Raw genomic sequence first — 16,761 nt, forward strand, 5'->3', positions numbered from 1 at the left:
CTAAGCTGTGTTCTAATTTCTATTTCCAGTTTGCGGCTAGTCCGTTCTTTTTGTCTATCCCTCTGTAGTTACTACAGTTCTGCACATCACCCTTATTTTTAAAAATAGGTACCAAAACACTTTTTCTCCACTCCTCAGGAATCCTCTGACTTTCCAAGATTTCATTAAACAATCTGGTTAAAAACTCCATTGCCATTTCTCCTAAGCACCTCCATGCTTCCACTGGTATGTCATCTGGACCAACAGCCTTTACACTTTTCATCCTCTTTATAGCTGTCCGTACTTCCTCTTTGCTAATCTGTTTCACTTCCTGATTCACTATCTCCACATCATCCAACCTTCTCTCTCGCTCATTCTCTTCATTCATCAGCATCTCGAAGTACTCGTTCCATCTGCTCAACACATTCTCCTCGCATGTGAGTATGTTTCCCTCACTATCCTTTATCACCCTTACCTGCTGCACATCTTTCCCAGCTCAGTCTCTCTGTCTAGCCAATTGGTACAGGTCCTTTTCTCCCTCCTTAGTGTCCAACCTTTCATACAGCTTTCCATATGCCTTATCCTTAGCCTTCGCCACCTCTCTCTTCACCATGCTCCTCATCTCCTTATACTCCTGTCTGCTTTCTTCATCTCTTTGACAATCTCACTTCTTCTTCACCAGCCTCTTCCTCTGTATACTCTCCTGTCAACCTAATTTTAAACAAACCTAATATTCAACAAGCATTGAAGGCCCTGGTTTTACTGAATGTTGTTGTTAATTTTATTTCTGTATCCTAAGATATCTTTTCTTTATGTAGCAAATGTCAGAGCACAGTATCTAATTTTGCTTTTAGGTTTCTAATAGTTTCTCTTATGTATAAGCTGATATAATGCATCCTTTTTAACTTGTCCACCACATGAGTGAAATCTTTTTTTTTTTATTAATTTAGGCTGTGAAATGAAACTGGTAACTGATGTATTACATCAGCACTTTACGCTGCTAACAGAGAGGCTTTTCGTTGCTTCCTGCTTTTGTTCAAAGTCAGCTGCTAGTATGTTTGTTTGGTATCAGGATGCATTTTCTGGTGCAAACCCTGCTTTTGACTTAGCATATATAATAATCAATACCTTATACTTTGATTTCTATCTTTTATGTTGAGCTTCTGAGGTTTTTACTGTTTACATGCATGATATGATTCTTTTTAACACAATTTCTTAGTTTGCACCTTTGTATGGCAGTGACAGACTGATTTCATATCCTGTACTTCTGAAAGAAACCACCTAACATATAACCTGATCATTTTTGACATTCAGTTTTGCTTGTTGTCTGTTGGTCTGTATTTCAGACATACTGACATGTTGTGCCTTTGATGGAATTTTCTTTCTGCAGACCAGAATATGTCTCATCCACTATACTCACTTTATTTGTGTGCAGATAAGTTGACTCAACTGTCTCAAAGGGAAACAATTTAGATTTCTCTGCTTAATGGTTTACTACTTAGAGTACATAATTATGCAATCTGTCTACCCATGTCTGAATTACAAATATTACACAAAGCATGTGTTATTTTCTAAGTGTATTTATCAGGATAGCTCCATATGCAATACAACACACATATATTTCCGTTTTTTAGCTAATGTGGGAAAACTGTAATGAGATTGAAAAATATAACTATATTTTCAGACAGAAAGTACAGAAGTACTTAAGTTGCATAAAGTTGTAGTAAATTAAGAAAAAGGTAAACAATTCTTAAAAGATAAAGGTGAATGAAGTTACATTGCACTTAACTGCTTAGATGAATAATACTTAAAAGAGTTATGCAAAATTGTATATAAAAAATATATGTTTGCGGTCATGGTAATGTACTGCAGTTTGAAACTACACATCTCTACATCATTTAAAATATAACACCCCTTGAAGATACTACCCTAGGGCAACTGATATTGTCCAGTTTGAGACATTCCTTTGTAAGTATTTCAAAAGTGAAGCCAACAAAAAAATCTTGACTGCAACTCATATAAATAACAACAGAAAGTGTTACTAGAGGAGATGCTGGATTTCTTTTAGTTGAAACATGCACAGAGAGGCAAAGCTACTGCCTGTAACAACTTTGAAAATTGTATTTTGATCTTGAGACATACCAACAGATAAGGCAGTATATCCCTTTATAAGACATCTTTATTAAATTCATACTTTTTGAACAATGATATGGGTGCACATACATTAACAAAAAAGAAAACAAACCATTGTAAACATTTTTTATTTTAATGCACTATACATAAATATTTACTTTGTTAACAATTATCATTCACTGCAGCATTATGTAAACTGTTCGCTCCCTGCCTTCCATTAAATTGCACTCTTCTTCCTGATCATTATTCTGCATGTATTGTTCCCACAGATTTCTATTGTTTCATGTAAAATATTATTTCTGCTTCCATATTTATTTTTAAAATGAAACACTTTGTTTTTATTTCAAGAAAAGAATTTTACTACTCAGTTTTAAATGTCTGCCATTAGTTGTTTCTTTATTAATAAATTTATATGTTCAAGTGTTTGTATAGTGATCCAGTGTATTATTAAGAGTTTTTTTTTTTTTTTCAAAAATAATTTTTATTTTGTAATAAAACCATGCATACTTATGATGGTACAAGCAATGAGAAATACACAAATATTACACACATAATGGTTTGCAACAATATTAGGGAAAAAAAAAAGGGGGACAAAAGGCATGTTTATAATGAACGTAGAAAAAAGTACAATATCTTGCAGTATGCATAGTACACAAACTAACAGCCAAAACCCAAACTGAACAATATTTACAAAGCTACCAGTACTGAACAGGGGAGGAAGCAACAGTGCCACTATTTGTATGACTGGATAATAGCAGCCCTACTTATGGCTTGTGGAAGGAGAGGGAAACCCCTCAGAACAAGGGATAAAGTATGTAGGGATAGGGAAAAAAAAAAAAAAAAAAAAAGGAAAAAAGGAAATTTGTAGGTTAACCATAGCTTAGTCACATAGGATTACTTCAAACAGGCTTTTCCAAAGTTTACTGAAGTAGGCTCTCTTCTTAGGTCCATTTATGATGAACTTCTGGGCCGAGATATATTTGATGGCCATATTTTTAAATCCCCGCCAACATAATTTGGTGCGATCCAACCAGTTATAGGTGATGTAGAGTTTTATGAGGAAACAAAGCGTTATTAGGATATGGATATGAAATTTAGGCAGGCCATGAGGGGGAATATTTAGAATAGCCGTTTCCCATGAAATATTGGAGCTATAGTAACCCATTTTTTTGAGACGCACTTTGAGAGAACACCAAAGTTTATGAGAGTTATTGCAGTGCCACATAATATGAAGAAGGTCAGCTCTCGCACCTGAACAGCATGTACATAACGGAGAACTATTAGAGTTAAATTTGTTAATTCTTACAGGGGTAAGGTAAGCGTTGTTATTCAACATCAGTTGAGTGTATAAGAATTTCTTGAAGGGGGATAATTCAATGCTAGTTTTTATGGCTAGTAATTTTTGATCCTCTGTAATAGGGGGATTTTGATTGTCCCAGTATTTGGAAAATAGACAGTTTCCTTTGTAAAGTAATGGGTGTAGTAATTTGTATGACAAAGAAATTGTTTTATTATTACTAGCAATTGTATTAATAATTAGGTTTAGTTTATCCATTAGCTGTATATCAGGAATTGTATTATTGGTTTGTGAAGAAATAAGTTCCCTGAGTTGACGTAGGATAACTGAATACTTGTTATTAACCTTGAGGGTTAATCGTAGTTCGGCAAGAGACAGAGATTTGTGTTTAAGAATATCCCATACTTTAAGGTCTTTGATGAGAGGGAAATCAGCAAGATCTATCATCTTGTTGTTGATTTTAAGATTTGGGTTGAGGTGTATTGGTTGAAGAAAGGGTAAAATAAGTTGAAGATTAATGTCCTTAATCAGCTTTTGAAATAGTTTTATCTGATATTTCAGTAAAGAGGATAGTTTTAAGCTATTCAAAGAAGTGGGTGATAAGAAGGGAATGGCCTTAGGATTAATTTTGTTAGATAGAATATGTCCGTGCCATATCTTTAACCACGCTGGGTAGTGAGTTTGGGCTTTGTTATTCATGTTTGCAATGGACCATAGTTTATTAGAGCTAATAATCAGATAGTAAAGATGAAAGTTTGGAAGGCTCACCCCACCTTTTTCCTTGGGGAGACTTAATTTGAAAGAAGAAATCCTAACATTCTTAGGGAACCAGAGAAATTTGATCGTTGTTTTTTCAAACTGTGAAAAGAGGTTGTTTGATATAATTATATTTGTCGCACTAAATTGATATAGGAGTCTGGGAAGAATATTCATTTTCACAATAGCTACTTTTGAAAGAAATGATAGATTCAATAGCTTCCACCTTTGTAGGTCTTGACAGATGATAGACCATGATTTTAGCAAATTATTTTGAAGCATAGAGGCTTGATTGTGTTCAAAGTTGACGCCGAGGTACTTGAGACTGTATGAGATGTGGAAGGAAGATTCAGGGAAGTAGAAAGGTTTATGCGCCTCCGGATTTATTGGGAGAATATGTGATTTTTTATCATTGACTTGGTACCCAGAGGCCTTAGAGAAAGAGGTAATTGCTTTTAATATTTTTGGCAGATCTGTGTTCGGGTATTGGAAGTAGAGGTTTAAGTCATCAGCAAAGGCCGATAATGCTACTTGTGTGTTGAGAATTTTAGGAATAGTATGATGTGTATTTTGAGTAAGATATAGGAAAAAAGGTTCAATAAATAGATTGAAGAGAAAGGGAGAAAGTGGACAACCTTGTCTAGTGCCATTAGTAATCTGGATGGGATTAGATCTTTTTTTATTTATATATAGATATGTGCAAGAGTTTGAATAGAGAGTTCTGATCATATCTAGGAAGATTGTGGGTATATTAAAGTGTGATAGCGTGGAGAAGAGAAAGTCCCAGTTTACCCTGTCAAATGCTTTTGATGCGTCTAAGGTTAAGGCATATAACGGGTTTTTCTCTTTTTTAGTGAACTGGATAAGAGAGTCTAGTGTTAGTGTATTGTCCCATGTATGTCTATTGGACATAAACCCAGCTTGATCAGGTGATAGTAAATGTGGTAATACCTGTTTAAGTCTGTTAGCTAGGATGGCAGAGAAGATTTTGATATCTACATTTATAAGCGAGATAGGTCTGTAATTGTGTGGGTCCGTTTTTTCTTTATTGTTTTTAAGTAGTAAGATTGTTTTTGAGTTATTCCAGTGTATGTCAGTAATTCCATTTTTTACAATGAAGTTAAAGACTTCTAGGAGGATAGGGGCAATTTTTGAATTAAAAGTCTTGAAAAAATTAGTAGTGAAGCCATCCGGGCCAGGGGATTTGCCAATTTTAAGTTTATTAATGGCGTTTTGAATCTCTCGAGTATTAAATGGAGCTGATAGGATGGATATTTGATCCTGATTGAGAGATGGGAAGATGATGGAATTAAGAAATGTATCCATCTGCAGATTAGAGGTGGTGTGTTTGTTCTTGCTATATATGTCCGTATATATGTCATGGAAAAGTTTAATAATCTCGCAATCTGTTTTGTATATTTCCCCTTTATGTTGCAAGATGGAGATTGTCGGAGCGCCGCTATTGTTTTTGAGTATTCTAGACAAGGTTCTAGATGGGATTTGTGCCCATTCAGAGTAGGTTGCAATTTGTTTTTGTTCCTGTATCGAATAGTTATATAAATGTAGCTCACATAGTTCTTTATGTGTAGCATTGATCAATTTCTCTAGTTTGGAGTCGGGATGTGTTTTAAATTCTCTTTCCAAGGAAGCTAGCCTTAAAGCAAGACCAGATTCTTTTCCTTTATTAAGCTTATTAAAGAATGTGGCTTTGCTAATCAGATACCCTCTTAATTCAGCCTTGCAAGCCGCCCATTGTATGTCAAGCGCTATTTGAGATTTACCAAAACCTGCGTATAGTTCAGACAATGTCTTATTGATTCTCTCTACGACCTCTTTGTGTTTTAGTAGGTTATTGTTAAAGGACCAGTTCCTATGGGGGGAGGTATCGGATGTGAAGATAATCATAAGGGAGATTTTTGCATGGTCAGATAATAGCCTAGGTTCACACCTTAGTGTGATCTTGAATTTAGAAAAGAATTTAGAGATTAAGAAGAAGTCTAAGCGTGACCATGATTTGTGGCACTGCGAGTAGAAAGTGTACATACTGCTTTTAGAAAAGTCCGTACCAAAGACAATAGTATCCATGAGATTAAAGTCAGACATTAGTTCTTCCAGAGCAGTAGAAGCTTGAGAATTATATGAGGGGGAATTGCTGGTACAGTCTAAACTGGGATTTATGACTGCATTCCAATCCCCTCCTATTATAAAAAGGTGATTTGGGAATGAGCTAAGGATATTATAAATTTCAATGATGAAAAAATGTTGTTGAGTGCATGGACCGTATACGTTCAAAAATAAAACGGGTTTGGTAGAGTCCGACACTATGGATGTAAAATAACACCACCTACCATATTTATCGGACTTGCCTTCTATTATAGTACCCTGGAATTGTTTCTTGATTAAGATTGCTACTCCCTTAGAATTTGTACTATCACCCCCCGCTATTATAGTCCTGATCCATTTTTTGTTAGAAATTTTTTCCCAGCTTTCTTTGGGTAAGTGCGTCTCCTGTAAGAAACAGATACTAGCCTGAGATTTAAAAAAAAGATGTAATATTAGTTTTTTTTCTCAGCATTCTGTAGGCCTTTAACATTCCAGCAGTCTACTTGCCAGCTACTGAATTCCTTAATTTAATTGGTGATATTGAGAAGTGATACGAAAGGGAGGTTGTTGTTATACCTACACATAATAAGGTTTGTTTAGGGAGAGTTGTTTTTGGGTATAAAGGAGGGAAGAGAGCTTGATATATCTTTAGCACTGTCTTTACGAAGCGGTTATTATTACGGTAAGAGGTAGCCCACAACTTCTTCAGACTAACCCCAGTGCCTATCCACCCATACTCCTTGTATGAAGAAGTATATAAACACACAAACACAAACCTAAACTTTACTATACATATGTACAAAATATAACTTTTCCAAAACATAACCTACCTAGATTGCTTACAACACCACCCACTGAGCTTCCAAGACTGTATATTATGTAACATGCAGTTTAGATATCTTGCGGCATGTTCTGTGGTAGGGTAGAGTAGTGTAGAAGGAAAATATGACAACATGCCTTCACAAGGGTGTACACTCTCGGGAGTCCACCGTTTAGCATATATTTTAAATACCTAAAGAGCTATATCTATTTAAACAAAAAATTTTGATGATGATATAGATGAGTTAGTGAGTCACAGCTTGCTTCAGACGTCTTTTGGCTCAACAATAGTAAAGCTTAACAATATTAAGTACTGTAGAAAAACTTTGTCTGGAGCATATGTTTATGTATAGTGCCCTTACACCACCGGCTAGTTATGTTAACATTATAACGTCCCCATCATACATGAAGAGAAAGAAAAAGGAGATCCCATTGATTCAACTAAGTGTATTAAGTAGCTCAGTAACCGGTCCTCTATTTTGCTGTCAGAGTACATGACAAGTGGATCTAGCCGATTAGATTAGATAGAGTCACTTGCATCAACCATATAGCCTTTCACTCTTAAAAACTTAATTTACACTCCTTGGGTTCAACACCTTATCACAGACACCAATCTGAGGTCAGCTTACAATCTTGGCCTGTATTGTATGCAACATATTATATTATAGTTGTCACCTTAAAAACAAAGCTGTTATCAGCCCCTCAGCCACAGTAAAAAATGAGACAATTGCAGTAATCAAGAATTGACTTAGGATGTGTCTAGTACTACTAGAGGGCCATAGGAAAGAGGCTTGGACAATGATAACTGTGCATGGTATACAAGTACTTCTCAAGCAGGGAAAGCATCTTTCCGGATCAAAAGTTTAAGAACATATCAGCATATACTTAATATTGTAATACACAAATTCTACTGCGTGACTAGCTTTGCTATAACTTTTTTTAAAAAATAGACGTAAGACAATGTTGAGTGTCTAGAGAGTTACAGCCTTCGTATATATTGCAAACCTATCGTACATGCTTAGCAAAGAAAATATTTGGTGGTTTGTTTCAGGCAGTACGTGCGTTGCAGAGTTGAAGGCTTAACAGTAGCTCCGTACGCCACATGAGAGGCAACAGGCGTCTTAGCAACAAACATCGGGAACCTGCTTGTCCACGCAAGTATACATTATATGACTGTTAGGGCTTGACAGGTCTATGCAGGACTTCTAGGAGTAGCCATTATTTGCATAAGGCGCGAAGATGCATAAGCGTTAAAAAGCGGAGGTCAACAGTTGCACTCAGCGCCTGAAAGTACGCCTTGCTTTCTGTTTACCTGATTCCACCCGATTCTTCAAGACCCAGTTGCTAGAAGGCTTTTCAACGTGTTTTTCAGATTCCAGGGAGGCATTTGGTCGTGTTGGACTAAGGAGTTGTGTATTTCCTGAGGCGACGCAGTCTGTGGGTTATTCATAGTGTCTCGTGAATGTTGCAGCAGAATAAAGGTGTTACAGCCAGAGGAGTCCCACTTGGAAACATCTTGTGAGAGAATCTGTGCCTAGCTGCACGTGTTTGACGCTGACAATTAGGAAAGACCATTAAGAATTTTACACAGGCACGTAAATGAATATTTATTTACTCAAATTGGTGTTTGTAGATTAATCGAGATTTTCCAACAGACCCATAAAAAGCAATGTACTGTTCTGTTGACTAGCTAGAAAATAGAGTCGCTAGCGATAATATAAATTCAGGAAGTGGGAACTTTGTTAAAAGCCTTGATAAAGGCTGTTTTTGCATCATTTTGAGTATTCACTGAGTATCTCACTTCATTGCTATAAAATATCAGGTTGTTAGGATATCGCATTTGAAAGCGTATGTTTCTTTTAATTAAATCTGCGCAAAACGGAGCCAGTTTTTGTCTGTTTTCCTTAATAGTTGCAGGTAAATCTTGCGAAAAAGAGATTTTGTGCTTGTTCCAGATTAAGTATTTATGTTTTTTAGCTGCATTTAGTATTTTTTGTGTAACTTGATAATTGAGTAGTTTAACATACACTTGACGGGGGTCTGTAGTGTCTTGCCTTCTCCGGAGTGCTCTGTGAGCTCTTTCAATGGTAATTTCGGGTATCTCACCGTCAATTTGTAGTAGAGACTCAAAGATTTGCTTTGCAGTAGTGATTAAGCTTTGATTATCATAGCTCTCAGGGATACCTCTAATTAGGATATTGTTTCTCCGACTTCTTGCCTCTAGATCTGTTATTTTCATTTGTAATTCTGTTATAACTGTTGATTTAGCACAAAGATCTTCAGTGAGAGTTTGAATTTGAAACTCATTTGTCTGTGTTTTTTGCTCAAGAGTGCCCACTCTTTCAGCAATCTGAGTGACAGATTTTCCAATGGTTGAGAGCTGTTCCGAAAAGTTCTGAATGGCTGCATGTATGGGTTGTAAGGCCTGTTTTAGTTCATCCATGTGGAAGCCAGTATCCTCAGTAATGCTAGTAGTGTTTTTGTTAAGTTCCAGTTGTTGTTTGTTGTTTTTTTGCCTTTTTGAGAGATTCTCTTTTTCTGGTGAAAAGATTATCGAAGACTTAGCTTTTGTTGTCTGTGTCTCCATTGTAATAGGATCATTTGAAGGTTTTTGCTGTCTGGCCATGTGGTCTTCAGAGTGCTGCAGCAGATTAAGGCCTTCTAGATCACAGTAAGTATAAGACTTAGAATGCTGATATAGAGTATACAGTTGATTTAGTCTCTTTTTATAGCTGTAGATACTGGATGGTTCAACTTTATGATGCTGGAGTGAATTCCTTTATTCTATAGAGCGTCCCGAAGCTTTGAGATGTATAAAAAACTTAGATATGACTGAATGAGGTAGGGAGCTCAGTTTAGATGCAGTTCACCAGGCGACCACCATCTTGGAAAAAAAACATTATTATTATTAAGAGTTTTTGTTTTTAGCATATCAAACATTGACTGCTCAGAGCCAAATGCTACCATTCATACATATCAAAGGTCAGCTTGTGTAAAAATTAATATGACTGTAAAATACTTGAATGAGCTGGAATGAATGTCTTTATCTGTTAATTACCAAAACTGTGCTGAACAGGTGCCAGACTAAACTGCAATTTATTCATGAAATATATACAGTCTTGAACTATTTACATATACACATTTACTGCCAGAGATGAACTGATCTATTCTAGAAATGCACTTCTCTGTCCTTTCTACAAGTATATGAAATTTATTTACAGAATATACACATTTATTACTAGAGTTGAACTGAACTGATTCTGGAACTTTGTTTGTCTGTGCTTTAGAAAAGTATGTGACGTTTCTTCATATAGTAAAATCGCATTAAACCCTTGGCTTTAATGACACATAATATTTATGTTGCACTCTTTTCTTGCATGGGATCTAAACTTTGATTGTACCGTCACTTTTAAAATGCAATATTTGTGAATGCTTTCTGTCTCTGTCTGTATCAAGATATTATATATAGGTTCATAGGTCCATACTAGGCTATCTGCCCTAGGGCATTTATAAGCCTAGCCAGAATGTGTTTGGCTTTTGCCACCCATTTTAAATTTATTTTGCTATGCCCTTTTTCGAGGTTAGTATACTGTGCCTCTGTCTAACAGTGACATAGAAGTGATACCCGGGGTAAACCTACGATCTCCCATCCACTCATCAAGATTCCTCTTGAAGAGAGTCAATGAGGGACTCTGCCTAACCTGGACTGGGATTTTATTCCAGAGTGAAGGGAGCCTCTGGGTTATGAATCTGTCCCTCCAGCATGTCCTATTTATTTCTTGCACTGCAACACTTTACTACCATAACTCAAAGGTCTTAACAATGTCTGCTAAACAATACAATAACACAAAAAATTAGTTTGCCAAATCTGTAACTGTAAACCCTTTATTCTGCAAACTAACTTGTCTGTCATTTCTAGTATACCATACACAGTATCCTGAAATGATTTACTTGTTTTTCCAGTCTGTCATAGCTTTTCTAACAATAAGATACTGTTTGACTGCCTGCACTTCAGCTTTGGCAGCTGAACTGGAATTTATTTTATCTTTAACCCATAAATCTGCATGCTCCTGTCATAACCAGTTCTTTACATTTTCTTTACATTTGTACAATCTATTGCACACACATTCTTACAAGTGTCATCTGTGTGTATTACTGTACATTCTGTACCATTTTTATTTTTTCATAAAATCTTGTTACTAAAGTCTAAAACAACGTATGACTCTGATGACATGTCCATACCTAGTATGTAACAGCTTCACTGCTGTAACCTTAGATCATTTAAATCCTGATGTAGCTGCACATGTATCCTCTAGTAGAGGTCTATTTGTAACTGAAAATGATGTATCTGTACCAATCAGTACATTATTCCATAATTTCTATTTTGTAAACAATGAAATGTTGTTTTTCTCTCAAACTTAAACAATGACAGATAAATAATCTGGTTTGGCGGTGGACTGCCACACCTTTTGTAGATAAGTTGAAAATACTTTTTTATAGAACTAGCAACCTCACTGACTTTAGCTATGGTATGCATTTCTTCTTTATTTTGCCCTAAAATACTAGTAATAACATTGACTTGAGGTAAGGTATACGTTTCTTCTTTATTTTTCCCTCAAGTCTGTATATCATTTATAGCAGTGTTTACTTTATCAAACTGATCAAAATCTGCACTGTGATCCCTCTTTTCCCCCAGTGCAATATTTTCACTGGCTTCTGAAAACAATAAACTAGAATTTATTACATCCTGATCATCTGTATTTGAAATTACATGAATTTGAGACATTCCAAATGTTTGCTTCATGTCTTGTCTGGAAATCTGTTTACATCTGTATGTGCAATACTGTGACTTAACTCTATATTTTGAATTACATGTGCTGTAGCATTTACACTGATTTCTGAAGATTGTAATCAAGAATTTGTGTTATTTAAGTCTGAAACCATACCAATAGAAGTTGATTCATTCTGCAAATCTGTTGTCATACTTAATACATTCTGCTTCTGAGATTTAACCCTTTTGCATCTAGATAGATTTAACATTCCTGAATTAATAACCTTGAAATGTAAATGAACATTTCTGGAACACAATTTTTAGATTGCTTTACCCAGTTTTTAACTTTAAACAGCACATTTACTGGTACCTTTACTGTAGAAGTACTGTTTGACATATTTATACTATTTACCTTTACTGATGTATGTAAACCTTTGTGAGGTTTACTGTCAGAAGATTCTAGTTTTGACTCCTGGATGATTCACCATAGTAAAAACTGATCTGACTGTAAAATACTGGAATGAGCTGGAATGAATGTCTTTATCTGTTAATTACCCAAACTGTGCTGAACAGGTGCCAATCTCTTTTTATGTGCCTTCACAATAAAGTCTGCAGGTACTGTAGTTCAGTTAAGAATGGTTTATTATATACAGCCCAGGTAGATGTCAACAATATCCAAATACTGTCTCAAATAACAGTGCTGATAAACTGAAATAGTCTGCATCTTCCTCATATTCCTTTCCTACTGAATAGTATAATTAATATTCTGGAATGCTGCATACTTGACCTGAATTCTGGACTCACATTCGAGTGTCTTTACTGCAATGGTTTTCTGCATATCAGTCCAAATGAACTAAATTAACTGACTGTGTTTGAAGTATGTCCTAATAATACCAAAACTCTGAAAATATCTACATGTCTCTTTAGTCTTGGTTCCCTATCCTTGTAAGATCTGTTAGTTCTTAATGCACAGCACATTCTGTCCTTATCAGTATTATTGATTAATGGTTATTTTCACTGCTGGAAGTGCATTCATTGAAACCGTATGCACACCGTGAAACCTGCTTAAAATGGTTGAATTTCTAGACTTATGCAAAGAAAATACTGTATTTTTGTACAGTTAAATGATGCATAATCTTAGCTTCTATTATTTGTAAACAGAATTTTGTGATATTGGTTTTGGTACAATATTCTAGCTGGTGATTAAAGATTTATAACTTGTTGCTTTTTGGAAAATATTATGGATATGTGCCTGTGTGTAAAATAATTCTGGACAAATTTGATTACTGTTGGAAAAACTGCACTGGGAGACATTGGGCTCGAATTTAGGCAGATGAATTCCTAGATAGTCAGGGATTATAACTCTGATCTTCAAAGTGTAAATCTTATTTGGGTGTAGCAGTTATTTGCTATTACTTAAGGAAGCAGTGCATATGCTTTTAAGGTCAAGTGTAAGCATCTCTAACTAAAGATTTCTCAAAATCTAATCCCAACTCTGCCCAACAGCCATATATCACCACAACCACTTTCACCTTCAATCTTGTGCCCACATCCCATATAAAACTTCTCTTAAACAAACTTAAACTGTACTCTTCTTCAGTTGATGACCTTTGAAGAGAGTACCTAAAATAGCAGCCAACAGAATTGCCCATCCTGTCTCAATCTTTAAAATTAAGACTATCCAGGAATCCCATGTTCCCTGTCTGTAGAAAACGTCATACATTATCCCTCTGCACAAAGGGAGAAATTCAATAGACATTAATAACTTTAGACCAATAGCACTCTTATCTGCCCTTTTCAAAATACTTGAAAATTGTATTCAAAAACAATTGCTAGACCATTTCCTGCAGGAAGAACTCATATCCCTACACAACATGGCTTGTGTTCTTCCCATAGTACTAGCACTGCCCTTCTAACCTATATAGATACTGTCAATAAATCTAGAGATAATGGTAAACTAGTCTCTTCCTTATTTCTAGAGTTGTCTAAAGCCTTTGACACAGTTTGTCACAGTAAACTTCTGCTTCAGATGTACTCACTAGGTCTCTCTCAACCCACTCTTTTGTGGTTCAAAAGCTACCTGTCCAGTAGGAATCAGTCATTAAAATGGCACTCCACACTCTTTCCTTACCTACCACTGCTGTTCCTTAAGGCTCTAACCTTGGTCCCCTCATATTTAACATTTTCACTGCCACTCCCTATACATCCACACAACAGGCCACCCTAGTACAATACACAGGTAATTCCACTCTCATTTTTATATCTGACAATATGGTATACCTCAAAAAATTACGCAGGAAGCTTTAACAACCACTGAAACATGGCTTTATAACTCACAACTCATGCTCAACCCAAAAATGACCAAACTACTATCGATTTTTTCATCAAATCCTGCTCTCATTAAAAAAAACAAAATTTAAAGACCTCTCTCTTGATAATACAACTATTGAAGTAACTTCTTATAGCAAATTATTAGGGATGATTGTGGATGACATTTGGTCTGCATATACAAAATTGCATAAGAAAAACTCATGAAAAATTAGGGATGCTTTACAAAGACAAAAACTTTCTCACCAACACAACTAAAACTAACTACACTTGCCACTACTTATCTCCTCCCCAGTCATTTTTATTGCACTAATTTGCAGAAAATATCCCTTTTAGAACCCACCACTGTATAGCACTAAAAAGCCTAAATTGGAGAGAACTGCCTCATCAACTAACATACATATAGCTTCTTACTACCTATAAAATTATTCAGTATCCATCTGCCTGTCCAGCAGTAAAAACTGTTCTACACAACTATGTTCCCAGATGGTCATTGTGATCCAGTGACCAAAAACTCCTGACTGTCTACAAAGCTAACAAATCTGCTGGGCATTGTCTGTACCTGTACAAGGTTGTTAAAGCCTGGAACTCCTTACCTGTATCCATCAGGTCAATACCTTCCCTCCCATCTTTCAAAACCACTCTAAATGACTTCCTAGCATACATTTGGCTTTGTTCTTGCTCAAAATCTGTATAAACTATATCCCTAAATATGAACAAGTACCTTTTAATCCCATATACTTCCTTACTCTCACTTCTTCACTTACTTCCTTACTGCTATCAAATTTTCTTCCCTGACTTTCTCTCTAAATATACCATAAGCCTATTTTCCCTCACTTCATATTGCTGTTTGTATTAGATTAACTTACCTTTAATTTCTCTACAAATTGTCAAGCATCTCTAAATATTAAATGATTGACATGTAACCCATGTTGCTTCTTAACCAATTTTTTATTTTTTATTTATTTATTTATTTTTTCAAACACCTTTATTGAATTATCACTGGTGACACAGGCAAATGTACATTCATATAAAGTAATCAAACTATATTAACATAAACATTATACTTCACATATATTGTTATTTTTATTTTTATTTACTTATTTGTATTTATTTTACATTTGCTAACCGGAAAATTCTGATTGAACTAATTCCATTTATAGCGGAGGCCTGGGGAGAAAAGCTCCACATTGTTAAGCAAAAGAAAAATATTTTTTATACAGAGAAGTACAAGTTAAACAAGCAAGAAATATTTTTATACAGAATAGTACAACAAACATGCACATTATACAACAAAACAATCAGATATTCACATTAAAATTGCAAGCAGACAAGTCACTTCTCAGCAGTCAGAGAAGTTACAAACAGTAGGGATTAGGAGCTACTTACGGGATCGGCTAATGGCTGTTAGAGTTTAAGTCCCATAGAGGATTACAGTGACTAACTTGGTATTGGTGAATGGGTTTTAGTCCCATAGAGGATTACAGTGATTAACTTGAAATTGGTGAATGGGTTTTAGTCTCATAGAGGATTACAGTGACTAACTTGGTATTGGTGAATGGGTTTTAGTCCCATAGAGGATTACAGTGACTAACTTGGTGTTGTCGAATGGATGGCTGTTACTGTTTAAGTCCCATAGAAGATTACAGTCACTAATTTGGTATTGGTGAATGGATGGCTGTTAGGGTTTTAGTCCCATAGAGGATTACAGTGACTAACTTGTTATTGGTTAATGGATGGCTGTTAAAGTTTTAGTCCCATAGAGGATTACAGTGACTAACTTGGTATTGCTGAATGGATGGATCTTAGAGTTTTAGTCCCATAGACGATTACAGTGACTAACTTGATATTGGTGAATGCATCCATTCACCAATATCAAGTTAGTTAGGCTTTTAGTCCAATAGAGAATTACAGTGACTAATTTGGTATTGGTGAATGGGTTTTAGTCCCATAGAGGATTACAGTGACTAACTTGGTATTGGTGAATGGGATTTAGTCCCATAGAGGATAACAGTGACTAACTTGATATTGGTAAATGGATGGCTGTTAGGGCTTTAGTCCCATAGAGGATTAGAGTGAATAACTTGGTATTGGGGGATGTATGGCTGTTAGAGTTTTAGTCCGATAGAAGATTACAGTGACTAACTTGGTATTGGTGAATGGATGGCTGTTAGGGTTTTAGTCCAATAGAGGATTACAGTGACTAACTTGGTATTGGTGAATGGGTTTTAGTCCCATAGAGGATTACAGTGACTAACTTGGTATTGGTGAATGGATGACTGTTAGGGTTTTAGTCCCATAGAGGATTACAGTGACTAACTTGGTATTGGTGAATGGATATGAGGAGGAAAGGGTAGGAAAGCTTAAGTTTAAGTAATACAAGGACATAGCCAGGTATTCATCAGATGTGATCTGAGGGAGTTTTTGAAGTGTGAGGTGGTAAAGGCAGTGGTCAGCGAATGGGGAAGGCAATTCCAGTTTCTAGCAATGGTGTGGAAATACAGCCCTTTTTCTGCAGTATTCTTTGCTCTAGTGATACAGAGGAGGGATTTGTCACTAGATTGGAGAGGGCAGT

Source organism: Protopterus annectens, chromosome 4.part0, assembly GCF_019279795.1.
Source record: "Protopterus annectens isolate FY-2018-M chromosome 4.part0, PAN1.0, whole genome shotgun sequence".
NCBI lineage: Eukaryota > Metazoa > Chordata > Ceratodontiformes > Protopteridae > Protopterus > Protopterus annectens.